The following is a 23,141-nucleotide window of genomic DNA, read 5'->3' on the forward strand; positions in this document are numbered from 1 at the left end:
AGCGGAGCCTGGGGAAGGGTTGGAAGGGATAGACAAATGAGTGCCTGCATGGCTAATGACTGACAGTACCATGAACAAAACCTTTAACAAAAACATAAAAACAAGATCCTCTATTATTCTTTAATGGACCCACAGAAATCCTGATGAAAATTATACACAATAGTAATTATACAAGAGGCCATGTTTCTTCTAGGCAACAGGGTTTTAGAGCTTAGCAAGCAACTACTCCCTAAAACCTTCCTTCCAAGAAAGGACATAGAAAGTATGATACCTGCTCAGGAGGCGGGGAAAATGGTGTTTTGTTCTTGGGGTTAATAAATCACTCCACTGACATCAGATGATAACTTTCCTTTTCCCACGAAGTCTGCTTATCTTGGTAATCCATTCCTATCTTCAATATATTCTTGTGGACAACAACCTCACCTTATCTCCTTTTCTGCATTTTATCTGAGACCTTCACAATTGCACTTAAACACTCTCCTTTTTCCTCTTAAGGGTAAAATAGCTGAGTTTCTTGGCTCCTACAAAGTCACTTTCTAGAAAAGAGTTCATCAACTTTTCTGCCTTTCTGGACAATCACAAGGTTTATTGTGACCGATTCACAGAGCTCGCAAAGGTCTTTCACTTACTCTTTGTGCCCTCAGCAGGTTACCAACCTAAGCCTTGATGCCCACAACCTCCCTGTCCCTGCTGTACACATTCACTTTTTTATTTGTATTTTTTGTTTAATTTATTTATTTGAGTGTAAGAGAGAGAGAGAGACAGGCAGATAGAGAAAGAGAATGGGTCCATCAGGGCCTCCTGCCACTTCAAACGAACTCCAGATGCATGCGCCACCTTGTGCATCTGGCTTACATGGGTCGGGATTCTTAGGCTTCACAGGCAAGTGCTTAATTACTAAACCATCTCTCCAGGCCTCACATTCACTTTTAAGATAGTATGGTCAACACAATGAGAAGTAAGCATCTAGAATTATGACTGACATGGAGGAGATGTAGAGTAAATATTTGTTGAACTGAATGTGAATGAGTCTGAGTTCTCTAGACTACGGGTCCAATCACTCACAAACCAACTCATCACAAGCTTGTTGGGGTTAACTCATTCAGCAACAAGGCAGGTTCAGATGAGAATAAACTGCAACCCAAGTTGCATTGTTGTAGACATTGTTTTTACAATTATATTTATTTACCATCAGTCACTGCACATGATACTGTGCAGACTGGATTAACTTTTACCATGCAGTAACCTCCAGGTTGGCCCTAGTTCACAGGTGAGCATGCTGCAGCCCAGTAAGACCCACAACCAGCCAAGATATACATACGGTTAGAGTTAGAAGCAGGTTTAGAAAAGAAGCCCACACTCTCAATGCCATATTCACCCATAATGCAGAAAGATTTAGATGTTGGACCTTTTCATTTCCTCTCTTGGACTCTGTCACCATTTCCATGTGAATTGCATGCTTGTGATCACTTTTTGGGGCAACTCCCTTGAAAAGAAAGATGCACACATATGTGCATGCATACACACAATAGTCGCAGAGTGAACAGGTGCCATGATCATGGAAAAGGATGTGACATCTGAAACCTGACCAAATGCCAACTTCCCTGGTATTGTACTTCATGCACCTATCTACTTTCCCATGCACACAATGCAGATACCAAAGTGTGATGCCATCTCCATGAGGCAGTGTCCAGGATTAAGGCCTATAACCCAGTATCTGGTAGCGAGTTCAGTGCCTATGAGAGACCTGGACATGCACGTTGCTGTTCCTCCTCTCAAGGTTCTTCTCACACAGCTGACCTGTAACATGGCCCTGGGAGACCGTAGTTGCTGTTCCTCCTCTCAAGGTTCTTCTCACACAGCTGACCTGTAACATGGCCCTGGGAGACCGTACGGGCAGGTGCTACTCCTCCTTCACAGGAGTGGTCCGTAAAAAGAGCTGTGAAGGATCTTTAAGACCTACTGGAGGCCAGACTGTCAAGGAGCTCAGACTCTAGCTGGGTTCTACCATGCCTCCCGCCAGCACGGGGGCAGGGACACAGGCTGTGTCCCGGTGGAGAGGGGCGGCACTCTTATACATGGTTGGTGATAGACTCTCACAGATAGATATGAGGTGGTGTCTCAAGGCTACCCAGGCTAACCCCCTCTTACTTTGTCTGCACGGAGAATACTGAGAAGCAGCACAGATGACCGTCTGCTCTGCCCACTCCAACTCCTTCCTGACAAGCAAAGATGTTTCCATGTATAAAAGTGACAAGCAGAGCTGAGGACCACACAGCTGTCCTTCGTTGAAGAGCTCAGCTCAAAGACTGCCCTGAAGGTCATTCTGGAGCAGCATTTCTTTTCAAGTGAGTGCTCTAAGATCCTGTTTGGGGATGCATTTCGAGCATAACTCAACCAACTGGATCCCAATGTCAGACTGAGGTCAGCCTATGGACAACAGGTTGTATTATTTATCATTGTCAATGAAGACAAGGTCTCCTCCACAGGCAGTGGGGCAATAGTGAATAGCGTGGTATCTTAGGAGAGGAGTTGTATTCCTTCTCATTCTCAGTGGAGACAAGGTCTCCTCCACAGGCAGTGGGGCAATAGTGAATAGCATGGTATCTTAGGAGAGGAGTGGTCAGTCTCCAAGCCAGAGACTTCAGAAACCCATTCCTGTTCACAGAAGAGAGAAGCCTTCCTGCTCTTCAGCATCCCTGAGCCTTCCTCTACATGGCCAAGCCTCCTCAGTCTTTCCCAGACTTCTTCCCAAGTTTCGTGTCTATTGATGCCCAGCCCAGCCCAGCCTCAAGACTGTAGCGCACACAGCTCTGCTCCTAGCCCACAGCTAGAAGGGCCCCAGCAGACTAGTGGTAGGAAAAGGGAAGAGTCTTTCGAGTTACACTTTTGGACTCTCTGTCTCCTCACAATGCACAAATTGTCCCTGTGATGTTTTGCCACCTAAATCCTCCTTATAAATCAGATCAGCTTCTTCCAACTTAAAAAAAAAAAAAAGTGGAAGGCCATGACTCTCAGAACGTCTTCAACCTGAGAGTGTTATAAAGTAATAAGGGTGTCACTTCCTCTGGTCAGTGCTACAGCTTGTTTAAAGAACGCGGGGCCTCATGCCCCCGGAGCAAGACAAGCTGAGCAGAAGCGCAGCTAACATGTCCCACGCGGTACCTGCTCTCTGGCCTTCAGAAATAAAGAACCTTTACGAAAACAAGCACCTAGTCACATTCACCTGCTTTCTCACCTGTCACACACCTACTGAGTATGCAGGATTTGCCTCAGATGGCACGGAAGTCTCCTGTCCCGGTCCTGGGTACAAGGGCAGGCACTGGGCAGTAGGAGCTGAACCTGTAAGCTGGGATCCAGCGCACACCTCTGAAGAAGCATGGCAGAGCCTTGGTGTCAGTCTCAGTCTCTGCCCAGCAGCAGTGACTTGATTCCAGCAGCAACAGAATCCAGCCCTAAGTCCTGGGAACATGTTTATCAAGTTGTCAGCAGTGGTCACCGGGGCTTGGGGTTGCGCATGAGTAGAGTGAAGAGATATTCTCCTTTCACTCAAACCCAATTCTACATCTCATTTTCTGTGACTTTTTTTTTTCCAGGTAAGGTCTCACTCTAAAACAGGCTGATCTGGAATTCACTATGTATTCTCAGGGTGGCCTCGAACTCATGGCAGTCCTCCTACCTCTGCCTTCGGAGTGCTGGGATCAGGGGTGTGCTCCACCATGCACTGCTCTTCAATTTTCTGAAAATCAAGAGTCTCCTCATCTCCTACCAGCCCGCTCCTCACTGGGCAGCCTCCCAGGACTTGAGGAGTAGGCTCATATCCGCAAACCTGTATCAATCATGGACCACCTGCCTCAAAAGCGTTCCCCAGTTAAAGACAGGACTGTCCCCACGGTGAGAGCATAAACCGCTCTGAAATCCCTGTTACAGTTGCAGAGGTCAGAATCTCAGTTCATTCACAGAACTGGCCTTGCTCTCGGCCTTGAGAGCAGCACAGACACCCGGAGCCTGGCAGCTTGAGCAGCAGCCACGGATCGCTCTGAACCACGTTAAATCCTGCAGCCAGCACACGTACCTGCAGATGTAGGTCCTCTGGCAGGACTCCCGCAAAGGCAAGCAGCTGGGTCTCTTCCTCTCTTCATAGGAGCACGCAGGCACGATGGTCTGTCGCCGTGGCTCCCTGCAGGCCATGTGTGGCAGGAGCAGAAGAGCACGCCGTAACTGAGCTTGGCAGGAACCTGGTCAAAGAACTGCCTCAGGGCCCTGTGGCATCTGTGGCGGCTGCAGACTTGGTTAGAAACGCTGGTGATACACGGCGTGACGAAGGCCGCCTTATACTTATGGCAGGTGTCATTGAGATTACAGGCATTGGCCGCATTCAGGCAATTGTTCTCTTCGGAAATGTGCTTAACTGCAAAGCAGAGAAAGACAGACATGATCACAGTGCTTGGCCTCTGTCCACCTCTACCTCCACATCTGCACGGAGATTTTGCTGTTCCCCTGACCATATTCCCACGTCTAGGACTCGAGGAATTTTAAGGCTAATTACCCGATGAGTCTCCAGGAAAAGGCGTTGGGATGCAAACACCAGGAGTCCACACTAGCACAAGCTCCTGGGATTCCCACAGATGTGTAAGTAGTCGCTATGGAGCTAGTTACAGGGACTCAGGCACCTGCCTCGTACTAGCAAACATAAGAATGTTTCCAATCTTTACTCTGGGAAAGGAAACTAATATCAAAAAAGCAACAAATTGGGTTGGAGAGATGGCTTAGCTTTTAAGCACTTGTCTGTGAAGCCTAAGGACTCCGTTTTGATGCTGGATTCCCCAGGACCCACATCAGCCAGATGCACAAGGGAGTACACATGTCTGGTGTTCCTTTGCAGTGGCTGGAGGCCTTGTTGTGCCCATTCTCTCTCTCTATCTGCCTCTTTGTTTCTCTGTCTGTTGCTCTCCAATAAATAAATGAAAATAATTTTCAAAAAGCAACAAATTATATACTTGTTCAGGATACAGTACATAAAATGATATGCTGAATGAGTTATAATTGCTATGTAGTTCTCCATAATTATTTAATAAATATATGTAGGACATGCTAACTACTGTATGCTTTTAGAGAAATTGCATGGTTAATTGACTCCACAAAAGATTAGGCCTGCTGTGTTTAACTTTTGGCTCCCAGACCATTGGAAGAAAAACAGTATACATCACATAAAAATTTGCAAACCCTGATTATCACTTAATTCCCTACATATAAAACATCTGTTCTGTGATTATTAAAAATTTCCAATTAGGAAGATTCAGCTGGGACTTTGGATAGCATTTCGTTGGGCTTCCACAGCAAGGGCTACAGGATTATCACAAGCCATATGCTGCCTTCTGCTCAAATTCCCTGTGCTCATGCTGACTGGCGAACCATTGCCACTCACTCTGGGACACTTTCTTTTGAAAGTTTTATTTATTTATTTATTTATTTATTTATTTATTTATTTATTTATTAGAGAGAGAGAGGCAGAGAGAAGGAATGGGCCTCCAGCCACTGCAAACTATCTCCAGATGCACGTGCCCCTTTGCTCATCTGGCTTACATGGGTCCTGGGGAAATTGAACCGGTGTCCTAGGCTTCACAGGGAAATGCCTTAACCTCTAAGCCATTTCCTGGGACACACTTGCATTGTATGTATATCAGTGCCAGGGAGCATGGCTGTGTAGGTTGGCCTGGGTCATACACAGTTTACAAAGTTACAAGTGAATGGACAAGAGGCACTATGCTCAGGATCCCCCATAAAGACCCCCCCGCCACCCAGCAGGGAAAAGAAAGTGATACAAACCCTGCAGAGTCATTTGGTAAAGGTGGCTTACGTCAGACTGATAAGTACGCGTGCCGGAGATCCTCGAGAGGGGGCAGGTAGGTAGGAGACTAGAACCCCACAACTACGGGATCAGGCACCCCAGTAAGTTCCCACTCAAGCCTCAGCTCCACTGCGGATTCTGTGCCTCCTTTTCTTCCTGCTTATACACCCCAAATTGGCAGGAACACTTGGGAAAATACCAGAGGCTAGAGAAGTGTCAGGATGCGGGGGTTCTGGTGGTCTGGATGGGGTAAAAAACAGGGCAGACATCTAAAAGGGGCATGTGATGGGCTGAGTGTGGCAGGCTCATGTGTTTGAATTCTTGATTCCCGGCAGGTAGTGCTGTTTGGGAAGGTAATATCTTGGGGAGCCGAGCTGGAGGAAGTGGGTCACAGTCGAGTGGAGAGGGCTGGAGCCCCATGTGTCCTTTGCTCTGTGTTCTGCATGCACTGGTGACTGTGAGGAGCCAGCAATCACACCTGTCTTGGCTTCTGTAACAGACAGCTTCAGGTTCATGGAAATGAACTTTCAGACCAGGCACAGTTATGGAGGAAGGGATTTATTGAAACTTACAGATCCAGGGGAAGTTCCATAATGGCAGAAGAAGTTGGCCTGCCTTCACAGGACCAAGCAGAGAGAGAGAAGCACAAGCCTAAAGGTCAAAAGCCACAGCACACTTCAGGAACTCCAGCTAGGCACACTTTGCATATCTTTAGATTGAAATCAGAAATTCACCACCACAACTTAAGATCACCCAGTGACATTGCCTCCAGCCAGGCAGCCAGCAGATGCAAACTACAAACATACAACTGAATATATTGGGGGCCAACTATTCTATTCAAACCACCACAGCTTCCCTACATGATATAGCCCCTAAACTAAAAATAAATGTCCTTAAGTTTCTTCTGGTCAGGTGTTTGTTCACAGCAAATGCAAAAGTAACTGCTACAGGGAATATAGAATACTTTTAAAGTCTTATTTCTAATAGGCAGGCAAACTGAGTATTAAATATTCTCATCACATTTCAAAAATATATTCATTACAACATAAAAATAAAAGGCACAGAAAGTAACAAATTCTTCATGAAAAGAAAACTTCCTATGTTCTATGAAAACTGTACGTTGTTTTGTAGGAAAAAACCCCCGCAGGGGGCCCCCACGTTCTGCCCAGATAAGGCGACACCCCAAATCACTCACGAGAAGCGGTCTTGATGCAAACTGCAAGAGGATTTTATTCCAAGTGCGCTGGGGCCCACAGTCGTACACCGCACAGGGGTAGAGGACTGCAGAGCCCCAAATGCAGGAACGGGGCAGTTTTTATAGGGTTTCTAACAAAGCCTGTGCATTAGACCAATCATTATTTAATATCAGGAGCCCCGCAGGGTGTTAGCCAGTCAGTTTGTGCCACCCCATAGTTTCTAAGCCAATTAGTTTACTTTGTTCAAGCCCCTCATGGACCAATCATTCTCTTGGTGGTCAGCATTTGCGCAGGTCCTTGGGTGGGAGTAGCAGAGTGTGGTACCAGTCTCCTATGACCTTGGAGGTCAGCACTTGTGCAATTCCTTAGGTGGGGGTAGCAGAGTATGGTATCAGCCTCCTATGACCTTGGTGGTCTGAGGCAGGCTGCTACAGCTTATGGTGCGAGCTACTAAGGCTTACAGTGTGGGCTATTAAGGCTACTAAGGCTTACAGTGTGGGCTATTGAGGCTTATGGTGCAGGCTATTTACAGAAACCAAATAAGTGGTTTACTTTATTATTCATTTCCCATCCTTGAGGGCTATCTCATGCCCTTTTTACCTAGTTTTATATTAGGAGTGGGCTCTGATATAATGAGAAGAGGGATTCTTTACTTGCTTCTAACAGAGAGTAAAGTCTGGAGTTTGAGGTATGCAGGGGGCCCGCTTAAGCTCCCTTTGGAGTGTGATAGTATTTCTGAGCTTCTGAATTCTTGGGCCTTTCAGTTTTAAGTGAATCCCTGAAATCAGAAACTACAATATTATACCCTGACGCACAGGGCATGTATCAGCACACCATAGGTTCATCCTACAAATTCAGCGTAGACGCAGTAAACACAACCTCCATCATCTCACAGTGAGCAGTACAGGTGCGGCCAGTGTCCGCCCATGGCAGCCCTCCACTTCAGCAAGCGCTCCTGGTGCTGCCTCCCGCACCTCCTACTCCAAAGCCTGTTTCTATTGGACATACTCACACTCCTTGGGACCCCAGGAAGGAAACAGCCACAGTGTGCCCAGGCAGACACCTGTGAATCTGGGTCTGGGTGACAATTCCAGCCTAGTCTTGAAACTTCTAAAGTTGTTCTTTGGGGACCAAGTACACTCTGAAAGTCTACTCTTCCCTAGATTTATTAGTTATGCATTTATATAATCATCAACTAGAAATTACTAAAACCATATTGAGTAATCTGAATTAGGACATTAAGGGCTGAATATTGGTAAATACGTGATTTAACTACTTGGATTTTTGTCTGCACTTGATGTGTGACGGAGGACACTTTAGCCTCTATGTTAAAAGAAGAACAGAGGCATCCAGGCTTAGGAGCCTGTCAAATTCAAAGAAACACACTGACATCAAAGACTGCATTCACATTGTGAACACTTTGCTTCAACAAAAAAGTCATTCCTTACATTGACTACACATCATGTAAGAAATTTCTTTTTCTCTGCAAGTGACACATATGGTAACACACAGCTTTAAAATTGTCCTGGTATACACCTTTCTGTTATCTTAACAGTTCTTAAAATTATGTGGGCTGCTAAGTTTTTCCTAAGAATGTATTAAAACTGAACAGCAGTATTGTCGCGAGCACTCTCAAAGATGATTGGTTGAGAGGATTCCGCCGGCGAAGGCCAATGATACTCAGACACTGGTATACTTGCAAAGGAGTTTACTGGGATGAAAGTCACGCACAAGCAAGCCCAAATTATCACAAATAGTATTATAGCTAATATAATATATAACCAAGGTATATTCATCGCTACTAACACAAGAATATTTCTAACAAGTCTAACATGTATACGACCTGACAACACGAGATTTGAGTTGCGACGTTTTACGACGTCTTACGACCTGACCAATACGGGGTTCGAGCTGCGACGTTTTCAGTTCGCTGCGCTCCAAGCCAAGTCTTGGTCTGCTGGCGTAAGCTAGTGTTCTGGCTTACGGATGATCGTTCGGACAGCGTGTCGGGCAGAGTGTCGGGCTGATGAATTCGGATCGGTGATGCGTCTCGCGGGTCAGGACTGCTGAGTAACCTTTCAGTCAGTCATAGTGTCGGGGAGACTGAGACAATGGTCGCTGAGCAGCTGGGGTTTTTATACTTTCCAATACTTATCTAATAGTTTCACACACATCTGCTAATCTCTATTACGTCACAACTAGTCTTAGTTTTGCTTACAAGCTTTGACTTTGCATTTTTTACTCTCACAACAGACGTGTTTATCCTAAACTGGCCCTGGACCATATGCTGGTCCTTACATGCTCATAACAAGTATTTTAAAGGACAAGTTTTGTATAAGGTGGAAATAGTAAGCCATTTCATTTCTGAACTGCTTACTCAAAGCTAACTTCATTTTAACACTGGGAATGACTTTGCCTCACTTTCTGCTAATCCTGTTTTCATCGATATATAAGTCTGACTGGAACACCACTTCCTAACCATCACTCCCGAGTGTGACAAATTTCAGAATATACAACGTGGTACATTCAGAGAACAGTAATTTATTGTCATCTCTCAGGTTAACATGTGACTTCCTTTATGTTTTGCACTCATTATCAAAATATTTTCACCCAACCTTCTCTACTTGAGACCAATTTACCCCTAAACAAGAACACAACAAAGGCAAAAGAAAACAAGACTCACACTCCTTGCAAAATCTAAGTTCAAAGATCTTCTCAAAAGGTTAGCAAAGTGCATTTAGCATGCATGTGAAGAGGATATTGTATCAGGAACAACTGAGGTTTATTCCAAGGGTCCTAAAGTAACTTAATGCTTAAAAATCAGTACCATGCACATTAATAAAGTACAGAAAAAATATGATTAGTTCAGAAGAAACAGAAAAAGCATTCACTTTACTTTAATGCCATTATTTAAGGAAAATGTACATGGACTCAGCAAACTACTAGAACAGAACTTCCTCAGTTTGGTCAAAGAAAGCTGTGACAAACCCACACTAAAATCACATCTCATGGTAAAATTCTGATTGTCTCCCCCTAGTATCAGGAGTAAATAAAGCTCATTTACCATGTACAGTAAATATTATGCTAAAGATATTAGCCTTTGCAACCAAGCAGTAGAAAGAAATAAAAGGTATAGAGAGTACACAGGAAGACATGTTTGCAGATGAGCAGAGCATCTATAAAACAGCCATTAGAATAAGTGGAATCACTCAGCAAATATAAAGTTCATATAAAAAATCAATTGTGGGGCTGGAGCTTAGCAGTTAAGGTGCTTGCCTGCAAAGCCTAACAACACATGTTCGACTCTGCAGATCCCAAGTGAGCCAGCCGCATGAAGGAGAGGGAAGCGCAAGGCTGCAATGCCCACTAGGTGATGCAAGCATCTGGAGTTAAGAGCTCACTGGCTGAGGCTCTGGTTCACCAATTCTCTCTGTCCCCAACACCTTGCTCTCTCTAAAAAACAGACCAAATGTTTTAACACATACTTCACAAAAATAGGTATTAAAAATGAACTGGAGAGGGCTGGAGAGATGGTTTAGTGGTTAAGCACTTGCCTGTGAAGCCTAAGGACCCCGGTTCCAGGCTTGATTCCCCAGGACCCACGTTAGCCAGATGCACAAGGGAGCGCACGCATCTGGAGTTCATTTGCAGTGGCTAGAGGCCCTGGTGTGCCCATTCTCTCTCTCTGTTGCTTTCTAATAAATAAATAAATAAAATAAACAAAAAAATGTACTGGAGAGATAGGCTTAGTGGTTAAGGTGTTTGTTGTCAAAGCTAAAGGACCCAGGTTTGATTCCGCCAGTTACTTACATAAAGCTAAATTCACAAGCTGGCACAGGCGTGTCTGGAGTAGTCATATTGGCTAGATATCATGGTATGCCCATTCTCTCTCTCACTCCTCCAGGGCCTTCAGCCACAGCAAATGAACTCCAGATGCATGCACCACTTTGTGCATCCAGCTTACGTGGGTCTTGTGGATATATATATAAAATAAATCAAGTTTTATTGTTAAAAAATTATAGACCCTAGAGGGAATCTTCCACTGTTATTTGGCCAAAAGGAAAGATTTAGCCCATTAAAACATCTTCGAAGTGTCTGGTCCATACAGTTTCCACTCTTGCTTGGTTTCTTTAAACAAAACAAAAAACAAACAACAAAAAAAAACCAAAAAACATTTGATTTGCCATTACCCAGTGTTCCCCTCTGCCCCCAAATAAAAACTCTTTATAAAGGCCTCTCTTTCAGAAGAAAGTGGACAAAAGACTTATCTTCCTTAGACTCCTGCCCCCGACCTGCGGGGGCAATGTTACACGGGGTGGTCGAGGAGGGATGCAACCTGAAAGAATGGGCGGAAAAGAAGGAGACCAAGTGGAGGTTTTGTCAAGGTCTCGTTTAATGTTGGATTTTTTCGCCTTTTTATAATCAACCAGCATGTAGGGCAATAAGGGGGGGGAGGGGGAGGGGGTACAAGGAAGGAGGAAGTAGGGCCACCTGGCTGTAATCTTCTGGAGCATCTTCTCAGAATCTCTCTTGTGACCTCTCCCAGAGCAGCTGTTTGTTCTCGGGGGAGGGGCTGCATGAGGGCTGCTAGCTCTCTTTTGTCCTCAGGGCAGTGAGGGGCCATATGAAGGCTGTTAGTTCTTCTTTTGTCCTAGGGTGGTCAGGTCATGGTCTCTGACAGACTCCAACAAACATGGCTTTGGGGGAGTGTGTCATTTGCTATAATCAGTATTTCTTGCCATGGACCATATGAACAGCTCACTTCCTATCAATTCGTTTTGGGGTGTGGCTCCTTTTGTCTTTTTCCTCAGCTCCTGGGCTTCAGGAGCATTTTACCTCCCACTTTGCTTGAGAAGGCAAACCCCTCCTCATAATTACCACTCTAATTAATGCAGGATTTCTGAGCTAAGCTGGATCATCCAACTGGTGTTTTTCCCAACAAGACAACCACCTTATACTTTTGTGCCATCCTGGGAAATCTGTCAACCTAAGGATGGCCCCAGATGTTCTCCTCTGGCCTCTGCACACATGGACACAGAGCATGCATATCTGCATACAAGTATATACACATACATACAACATACCACACCATGTGTACTGTTCACACACAAAGTGGTCTAAAGTGAATCCCTATTTTCTCCAGAAACACTACTTACACGAATGTGTTTTCCTTCTTTTTGCGGCATACATTTAAGATGCACATTATGATGTATCAATACATAATGACACAATGAGATAGTTACTACAGCACAGCATATTCATCTAATGCTTTCTTCAGCTAGGAAACTGTCTTCCTTTTCAATAGCATCTTTCACCTTGTTTTTTAAACATTTATTTTATATTTATTTATTTGAGAGAGGCAGAGAGAGAGAGAGAGAGAGAAAATGGGCAGGCCAGCACAACCAGCCACTGCAAAGGAATTGCAGACACATGTTCCTCTTGTGCATCTGGCATATGTGTGTCCTGGGGAAATCAAACCTAGGTCCTTTGCTTCACAGGCAAGTGCCTTATCCTCTAAGCCATCTCCTCAACACTTTACCTTGATTTTTTAATAATCTGCTTGATATCTCGTGAAAAACAAGTTCCATTATTTTTATGTGGAATTTAAAATCTTTTTTTTTGCATGTATTCCCCTCCTGCCACAGATATACTTTACTTTGGAACATATTCTCCAGATTAAAATATATCCTCACAAATGAGAAGCAAAGCATGCCATCAACCCACATCCAGCCCCAACTACAAATTCACTTTTACTGAAGATATTTGATAAGCACCCATGCTGAAAGAAACGAGGTATGGTAGGTTGTTCATTCTTCACTCAATGTAGTTTAAGAACTGCCTTCCTGAAGGTTCAGGACTGCAAGTTTTTTTAATCCCTTATTGGGGAATAGGAAACCCAGTCTTAGAGTCAGAAGCAAGCCAACTGTTATGAGCATGTAAGGACCAGCATATGGTCCAGGGCCAGTTTAGGATAAACAAGTTTGTTGTGAGAGTAAAAAATGCAAAGTCAAAGCTTGTAAGTAAAACTAAGACTAGCTGTGTGCAGTGACGTAATAGAGATTAGCAGATGTGTGTGTGAAACTATTAGATAAGTATTGGAAAGTATAAAAACCCCAGCTGCTCAGCGACCATTGTCTCAGTCTCCCCGACACTATGACTGACTGAAAGGTTACTCAGCAGTCCTGACTGAGACCCCCATGAAACACATCCCCTATCCGAATTCATCAGCCCGACACTCTGTCTGAACAATCATCTGTAAGTCAGAGCATTAGCTTACGCCAGCGGACCAAGACTCGGCTTGGAGCGCAGCAAACTGAAAGTAAAACGTTGTAGCTCGAACCTCGCATTGGTCAGATCATAAAACGTTGCAGCTCGAACCTCGCATTGGTCAGGTCGTAAAACGTCACGACTCGAACCTTGCATTGTCAGGTCATATACATGTTAGACTCTTTAGAAATATTCTTGTGTTAGTAATGTAGCGATGAATATACCTTGGTTATATATTATATTAGCTATAATATTATTTGTGATAGTTTGGACTTGCTGTGCATGACTTTCATCCCAGTAAACTCCTTTGCAAGTATACCAGTGTCTGAGTATCATTGGCCTTCACCGGCGGAATCCTCTCAACCAATCATCTTTGAGAGTGCTCGCGACACCAACAGTTTATAAGGCATTAGCAATGCATTGAAATGGCCGAGATTTATCAAAGATCAAGCATGTTTCAGACCCTATGCTATGAATTGTACATAAAACACTGTTAAGCTAAAAGAACTTACAAAGTAGGTGTGATCACCCCACTGTATATCCAAGGAAAGTGAGGCACAGTGCATTCCAATGACCTTCTGGGACACAGAAAGCGTAAGAAGGTTGGACTAGACCTCTAAGAACACTTCTCTATCATTTAGCCACCCATGGACGGTGGTTCACCCGCTCCAGACAAGGAAGGGAGCTGTGAGTAAACATAGCATAACTAATAGTTCCTGGCTTTTAGGGGAAAGGCAGACATGTAAATAAGCCCTCTGTCATTCAGGTACCCAGAGACAATGGTATGTCTGCTCCACAACAGGAGGAGTGCTGAGCAGACAGTGGGTAACTAATATTCCTGACTTTCTAGGGAAAGACAGACACATAGCTAAAACCTCTCACTGCGCCATCATCAGTGGCCACCATAAAATCAACAGCACAGTCCTGAGTGAAAGGACCTGTCTCAGGAAATTCCAACAAGACTTTCAGCAATAAAATGTGATCATGGTCTTGAAGAACTAATACATGCTTCCCAAGCCAAGGCAAGGTCACAGGCAAACACCCAGGAGGGGCGCACAGATGGAAAACCTGAGGGACAGTTTAGCCCAGACAGCTTTAATGGAAAGAGGTATGGCACTTCCAGGAAGATAGAAGGATTAAGCAGAGAAAGTAGGGGCTCCCTGGCCTTCTGAAATGTGGCCCTAGATGAGGCTGCACTCTAAACATCAAGAGGTAGCTGTTTTAAGGAAAAAGTCCAGTGTGTGTTTTCATCTAGTCTTCCATTTGGGTGCTTTGTGATCTTGAGCTAGTGTCCTCTGTTTGCTGTGCTTCAATCTGCTCATCTCTAAAATGGAAGCATCCAAAAATGAGGGTGTAAGTTAATGATGCAAATCTCTCCACACAATGCCTGGCATGCAGTCAAGGCTCTAAAAATGCTGGTAGCTGGTGGTTCATAAGATACACAGGGTAGAGGCGATAACTGGCTCACTGCAAACACAGTGTAACAACTGTGAGAGCACAGCACTGCCCAGTGGATATTAGGCGAATGAGTATGCATGTAAAACCCACACGTCAATCCTTACCATTTCCCTTGCATCTGTACTTTCCTACAAGACAAATCACTGGGAATACAGAACACTCAGTAACAAGCCATCATCTCGTAGAGTCAAATTCAACTCAAATTCAACTACCATGTTTGGCCACCAAGAAATGTGGGCTGGAGAGATGGCTTAGTGGTTAAGCACCTGCCTGTGAAGCCTAAGGACCCTGGTTTGAGGCTTAATTCCCCAGGACCCATATTAGCCAGATGTACAAGGGGGCGCATGCACCTGGAGTTCGTTTGCAGTGGCTGGACACCCTGGTGCACTCATTCTCTCTCTCTATCTGCCTCTTTCTCTGTTGCTGTCAAATAAATAAATAAAAATGAACAAAAAAATTTAAAAAAGAAGAAATGGGTGATTTGTAGTGTTATATATACATGAGAAAATGTAACTGTATATAAAGATAATTTCTCAAAAAAAGATAATTTCTCATGAAACCTACTGCCTTGACCCTAATTTATGAGCTGTCTGAATTCAGATAATAAGAAAAACATAACTCTAAATTTAAAAATCTCTCATAAACCAAAGCAAACTGAAGAACTGCAAAGAAAGGCAAAGTAAGTCACAGGAAGAAAGATTACATTTTCAAGGGCCACTGGGGTGAAAACAGTCTCTTGATGCTAACACTTGCCCAGGAAGCATTAAAAACAGCAGAAATGCCACCCCCAAAATGATCGGGAGTTTGGGCATATGCTTTTAATCCCAGCTGAGGTTGTAGAATCACTGTGTTTGAGGACAGCCTGAGACTATAGAGTGAATTGCAGGACAGCCTGGGCTATAGCAAGATGCTTCCTCAAAAAAAAAAAAAAAAAAAAAAAAAAAAAAAGAGGGAAAGGGAGGGAGGGAGGAGGAAAGGAAGGAAGGAAGGAAATATTAAGAAATGGTAGAATTTAAGCATTTAAATCAAAGGCAGACAAGTGAATCCACCCAAAATTCTTCAATAATTTAAGGTAATCGTCAGTGTGTCCTAACAGAGTTGCAATATTAGAGAAGATCCCATTCCATTGGGGCACTGTGCTTATAAGATAAGCAATAAGAAAACGACTGCCACAAACAGAAGCAGCATTTCCTTGGCCAAAAGTTGGCCATCTATACATGTATGTATGTATGTATGTATGCATGTATGTATGATATATACATATATATATCATATATATATATATACACACACACACACATTTTTTTCAAATATATTGTAATGTTTAAAAAACCAAACAACTCAGTCACTTCCCTCAAAACCACTCAGTACTTCCCTGAGAATTACTCTTAAGTGGAACAATCACTGCTAAGGGTTCTGCCTCATGATTTTCATCATCCTACTTCTAATTTACCAGAAACACTGTGCCATTCTACTGGTTTCTTACAGCGTATTTGAGAGCCAAACAAAACGCAAGTCAACTGATGCAGGTTGGCGAAGTCGTCTGCGTAGAAGTGTAAATCGGCTTACCTGACAGGAATGGCACCACCAGCAATACACCTGACAGTGTGCTGTTCACGGGTTCATATGGGACCTTTGAGCAGATCACTTCCTGGAACCCACAGAGATTGGGCTCAGATCTGTAAATCTTGTAATTCAAGTGTGTTTCACTGATGAATCTAAATGTTAATCCTGTCATGACTGTGTAACAAGAAGATACCAAAACTTTCAAAGATTTTTTTTTTCCTTTTTTTTTTTTTAAATTTATTTATTTGAGAGCGACAGACACAGAGAGAAAGACAGATAGAGGGAGAGAGAGAGAATGGGCGCGCCAGGGCTTCCAGCCTCTGCAAACGAACTCCAGACGCGTGCGCCCCTTGTGCATCTGGCTAACGTGGGACCTGGGGAATCGAGCCTCGAACCAGGGTCCTTAGGCTTCATAGGCAAGCGCTTAACCGCTAAGCCATCTCTCCAGCCCCTTTCAAAGATTTTAAGAGCATGGTTTTCTTTTTCTTCTCTCTGTCTTTGTTGCCCTCAGTCTCTCAGAGTGCCACAAAAATACTAGAGCACAACCCAGCCTGACTACCAGAAAATCTCACACTTAAAAAAAAAATTCTGTTTATGAGACATGGCAGCGGGAAAATAGACACACCAGGGTCCCTAGACACGGCAATTACCTCCAGGTGCATTTGGCTTATGTGGGTCCTGGGGAATGGAACCTGGGTCCTTAGGTTTCACAGGCAAGCACCTTGACTGCTAAGTCATCTCTCCAGCCCCCTTCTTCCACTCTTTACGAAGGAATGGAATCTGAGAGTAAAGACCCAGTGGACTTCAAGAACCAATGGAAGGAAGGGGACCAAGGAGAGGCTCTATTTCGGTTTGCTCTCCAAACCATGGTATATGGTTGGAAAGCAGGTTTACCGGATATTCAAGAAGTATCTCTAAAATAGGCTTTTATATAATAGATTCTGAAATGGCTGCTAGTGGGCCAGACCAATATATCATGAACGTTTCTACTGTGATTCTTGGTGGAGATTAAAGGTGCCACATGTTTTTTGTGCAATTTATAGACTCCTGTGGCCTCTGGCACATAAGTACCAAAACGTTTGCACCAGGGGCTGGAGAGATGGCTCAGCAGGTGGAACGCTTGCCTGCGAAGTCCAAGGACCCATGTTCTACTCTCCACATCTCACATAAGCCAGATGCACAAGGGTGAGGCAAATGCAAGGTGGCACATGCCCACTAGGTAGTGCAGGAATCTGGAGTTCAAATTCAGTGGCTGACGCCCTGGTGTGCCAATTCTCTCTCTCTCTCTAAAATATTAAAAATAAATAAATAAGTAAATTTTCACTAGGATGGACAGCTGTGATCAGTTGCTTTTCCTCTCCCTGAGTTAACTGTGCATGTTTTAACGAAGGGCGAACAGCAGTAGTTTATTGAAGAGGCAACTAATCTAAGATGACATGCTGGTTTAGCACTCATATGCCTTTTTATCAAGCTTGATGGGAAGGAAAATAAAATGGACACCAGCTGCCACTGTCTCCAGGGTGCTCATTCCCCTTCTAGGGAGAAGGGAATGGAGGACGAGATGGCCTGCTCAGGAACCTAGGGGCCGCATGCCTTCTGAGAAGGACCAGGCAGGGGCGATGGGCTTACCTTGCAGGCTCCGGTACATGCGCCAGTAGATGCGCAGACAGTTCTCCTCGTCAGTTCCACGCTCACAGTAGCAGCTGTAGAGAGACGTCTGCTTCAGGGCTTCTGCGGCATTATGGCATTCATCCGTGGCCTCGAGGCCCGATGCCAGGTTCAAGTCGGTCTTCTTGCTCCCCAAGCACTGCCTCAGCCTGCGGTAGTTGGTGCGACAGCCCCGCTCCTTCCAGCACTGTTCCTTGGCTTTCATGCACTCCACGCGGTCCCCACCGCTCAGCTCTGCTCACAGGAGCAATTCTGCAGGGTGAAGGCGGAATGCGTAAGTGTATTATTTACTGAAGAGACAACTCCAGGCCCAGGAGAGGGTGGGGGCCCGATACAAGGAAGTTTGGTCCATTTGGGGGTGAGTGCCCTGGGCAGAGAACTGGTCCACCGCTTTGCCCTGCCTCAATGCCCTCTTCCCTAGCCTGTGATCTGAGGGGGTTTGCCCAGGATCCTGCAGCCTGGAGCCCGTGAGCGTCTCAGGCTGTCACCTCGCTGAGCAGCTCTCAGAGGAGCCGGGGTAGCGGGTGGGGAGGCTAAAGGAGAGAAGCTCTCCCCAAGCCCCCTCTCCCGACGGGGCGCTCGCCCTCGCTCCACCTGCCCCGCTCCTTCGCCAGCTCCCAAGGCCTCCTTCTGTCCGGCGGGAGCAGAGGTTCGAACCTCTCAGCTGCAGACCCGGACACCAACACCCACAGCCGAGCCACAAGCGAGGGCGACAAGCCACCACTTCCCAAGCGGAGTCGTGACCTCTCCCCCTGGCCTTCTCCACCGCACGCCCTGCAGTCTGGGAGCATCTAGGGCGCAGTGGCCCGGGAAAGACCCGGGAACAGGAGGGCCAGCGGCGGGCCTGGACCTACCCAGCAGGGGCAGCACGAGGTACAGAGCTAAGAACATGGTGCTGGGCAGCTGGTCCCCAAGTGGGAGCAGCGGCGGGTCCCTGGTGCTGGGCGAGCCGGCTCTGGGCTTCGAGCGCCGCCTGCACCACAGCGCCCCGCTAAGTCCCGTCGCCTGTGGCTCGGCTGCTCTGTGGGTGGCGGGCAGGGGCTCTGGTCCCGCTCGACCCTGAACCTCGAAGGCGCGCTGACACTACAGCCCGAAGTCTCTCCTTCCACCCTCCCCTCCCTAGCTCGCTCCAGGGGTCTTCCCTGTGGGTGTAGACGCGCCCCCCCCCAATCTGGTCTGAGCGCGGGAGGTCAGCGCACATCCGTGGGGGAGGGCGCCGAGGGTGTGGACACGCTCCTGAAGCCCACGCGGGGGTCTGCACAACCCCAGAGGCAAACAGCTAGTTAAGGTCCTAGCTCTGGGGCGGAAGCCGCCTTGCAGGGAGTCCCTGCCCTGGGGGGCAGAGGTGGCCAAAGCCCTTCTCCCTCCAAGTTGTGCTCAGACCCACAGTCAAGGGAAACGTTCCCTTGGGGAAACACGACACACATCTTCACCCCAAAGAGGACTCAGGTGGCAAACCAAAGTACCACGACACCAATACCAGTTCAGTGAACCAATGGGTTTATTGGGGGGGTCACTTACAGAACATAAAGATGGGTTACCAGTAGGAACACGGGGCCCCCAAAGCAGCCACATTGATGGAGATTCTTGTGTGAACATTACTCTCTGGATGCTCTTCCCTCAGCCCCGAGATGAGGGCTTACTTAGGGAGCATCAGGACCCCAGAGCAGCCATACCATGGTGAGGTCTCTTTCCACAGTGAATGACAACTTCCCTGCGGTGGCTTCTAGACCCTCCTGGTCTCTGTCCAGGAGCAGCGCTGCAGTGGGGCTCACTATGCTGCTCCCGCAGCCTTGGGGTGACACTTTGCTTTACAGAGCACAAGACCCCAAAGAAACACTACATTAGGGCTCACTATTTCAGGATTACCCCCATGGATGCTCCTCCCTCAGCGTGGGGGTGAGGGCTTACTTACAGAGCATGGAAACTCCAGACACCACCTCAATGTGTTGTAGAAATTCTCTGGAAAGATCACACCAACACCAGTATGGGTGAAAGTAGAGCAGTTTACCTATGGAGGACTTGAGACATTGTATATGGGTGTTGAGCTCCTAACCCTGAACCCAACCCTAACCACCCTAACCCTAACCGTACCAACCCTAACTACCCTAAACACCCTAACCCTAACCTTAACAACCCTAACTACCCTAAACACCCTAACCACCCCTCACCCTAAGCCCTAATCCCAACCCCTAACCTCAACCTCAAGCCCTAACCCCTTACCCCAACCCTAAACCCTAACCCCAAACCATAACACTAACTCCAACCCAAAGGTGAACCATAAGAATCCTAACCCTAGCAACCTTGACCATACCCTGACCTCCCTGACCCTGACTCTTAACTCTTACTGTAACCCCACTCCCCTACCTTGACCCCTGGCCCCCTGACCCCTAATCCATAACCCTAATCTCTACCCTCTTAACCCCCTACACTCTTAACCCTAACCCCTATCTCCTACCCCTTAACCCCAACCTCTCACCTGAAACCTTAAAACCCTAACCCTTGATATTTGCTAAAATAAACCCTATCTAAAACCAGGTCCTAACCTCTACATCCTTAGGGGTGTGTACTTACAAGTGTAGGCAGAGATGAATTTGTGGCCGGAAACTAGTCCATTGCAGAGACGTCTTCATTACCATCCAGTATATTATTTGCAGTTTTTAAAATCTTTTGTAGATAGATTGATAAAAACGGCAGGGAGAGTATTTAGAGATGCTGGCACTGGTATAGACTTTGTAAAACAGCTTGCTTATGAAAATGCAAACAGTGCTCGCAAAGCAGCTATATGGCCTTATAGAAAGAAAGTTGATCTACAAGGATATATTAGATTATGTGCTGATATTGGCCCTAGCTATACGCAGGGGATATCCATGGTTGCAGCGTTACAAGGAATTCCTTTTGAAATGGCCGCCACTGCAGCAAGATCTGGCAAGTGCTTTTCTTGTGGAAAAATAGGACATATGAGAAAAGATTGTCTAGATAAAAGAAATGATGGAAATTCCAATAGTCCAGCTCCTGGTCTTTGCCCAAAGTGCAAAAGAGGAAAACACTGAATGTAAAAAAAACAATGAATGTAGATCTAAAAGAGATAGAGATGGCAACCCTATTATCCAGCAGCAGGGAAACGGGAGGAGGGGCCACCCCCAGGCCCCAAAAAGACAAGTTTATGGGGCAATTCAGTTTGTTCCTCAAACAGCCCGTTACAGCCAGTCTCCCCACTTCTCGGAGCCACCCCAGGGAGTGCAGGACTTGACCTCAGTTCCTCCACCTACATAGTACTGACTCCAGAAGTTGGATTTCAAGCACTGCCTACTGGAGTGTGTGGCCCACTGACAAAGCACAGTGTAGGCTTAATCTTCGGAGGAGTAGCAGTGCTATGCAGGGATTACAAGTAGCACCTGGAGTTATTGATGCAGATTTCACAGAAGAACTTAAAATTATGGCGTCTTCTCCAAAAACAATCTTTACAATATTGCCCGGTCAGAGAATAGCTCAATTGTTGCTCCTTCCAATGATAAGAATGGGAGGGGTCACTAATGTTCAGGGTTGAGGGACTCAAGGATTTGGCTCCTCAGATGCTTACTGGGATCAACCCATCAGTAAGGAACGACCAAAATTAACATTAAAATTAAATGGGAAGCATTTTGAAGGGTTAATAAACACTGGAGCTTGGCCTGGGTCACATAGCTTAAGTGTGGCAATCAGTGCATTCCATAATTTGCTCCTCTGCACCGTCCCATTGGAAGTCTGCTAGGATCTGCAAGCATTAAAAACCCCAGTGATCTTTCCTTTCCTTCCCCACAAGGTGAAGCATGGTTAGGAAGATGCCATCTTGACAAGAATTGCTATTTGCACATATTATATTGCCATGTTTGCATAGTCTGATGACAGGGTTTTGATTCTCTTGTACCCACATAAGGTGAGATGTAAAAAGTAGCCAAGTGGCTGGGGCTCTTGTGTGTCCTATCTTTCTCTCCATCTCTCTCTCATTCTTTCTGCCTGTCTGTTTCTTTTTCTCTCAAGTAAATGAAAAGAAGAAATAATTGCCAGGTGTTGTGGAGCACACCTTTAATCCCCAAACTCAGGAGGGAGAGCTAGGAGGATTGCCATGAGTTTGAGGCCACCCTGAGACTCCATAGTGAATTCCAGGTGAGCCTGGGCTAGAGTGAGACACTCCCTGTAAAAACCAACTAAATAAATAAATAAATGAAATCAATAGATATTTAAAAGCTAAACTGTGCAATAAGAAATTATTCCCCCTAAGGTTTGAATTAAATAAGAATGTGCATCCTCTTTAGTTTTATTGAACACAGTGCAGAAGACTTGGTGATGGTTAATTACATTGTCAACTGGGTTGTATTTGTAAACACGTATGAAACTTATGAGGCTCATCTCATAGTGTGTTGATAATGGCTCTTTTCTTGAAAGGATAAGTTAGGTGGTGGGATATTCACCCTGAATATAGGTGGAATCATCCTATAAGGTGAAGCCCTAAGCTCAATAAAAAAGAAAATCCATCTGAGTGCCAGAATTCACATCTGTCTTTTTATGTTAGATATGTGAAAGCAATCTCATATTTCCTACAACTGTGCCCTTCCAATCATAATGGTCAATACACTCTTCAACTGTAAACTAAAATGAACCTTTGTAAACTTGTTTCATGACATATATTTCCTCAGAACATTGCCAAAATATCTAATTTCCTTATCTGGAGCAATAAAGGAAGAGAAAAATAAAGTTACCTGCAGGTGCCACTGTTTGGGGAGATTATGAAAACTTTTAGAGATGGAGACATGCTGGAAAAAGTTTGTCACTCATTATGGACCTGACAATTCACTCTATCCTTCCTCTGAGTCCTGCATGCCAATGTGACTCAGCTTCCAACTCGTACCTGCCATGCCTTCCCCAGCATGATAAAAATGGAATGAAGCCATTTCCATCCACAAGTTGCTTCTGGTATGGTATTTGTTAAAACTGTTACATGCACCAAAACCGTGTCCTAGAAATGAGTGTCTACATAACAAATGGTGGTGGCAAAATGGATATCCACACACAGAGAAAACAACCAAGAACCATCCTTCCCATCACATGGAAAATACATTGAAAATCAATGAAAGATCTTAATGTAAGACAAG

At 45.4% G+C, this 23,141-nt stretch overlaps 1 pseudogene; it reads right to left on the minus strand.

The window, feature by feature from the left end:
* Positions 1-3,939: 3,939 nt before the first annotated feature.
* LOC123457499 lies at positions 3,940-18,897 on the minus strand (annotated as a pseudogene).
* Positions 18,898-23,141: the final 4,244 nt, after the last annotated feature.

The sequence above is a fragment of the Jaculus jaculus genome, unplaced genomic scaffold, assembly GCF_020740685.1.
Source record: "Jaculus jaculus isolate mJacJac1 unplaced genomic scaffold, mJacJac1.mat.Y.cur u25, whole genome shotgun sequence".
In the NCBI taxonomy this organism is placed as follows: domain Eukaryota; kingdom Metazoa; phylum Chordata; class Mammalia; order Rodentia; family Dipodidae; genus Jaculus; species Jaculus jaculus.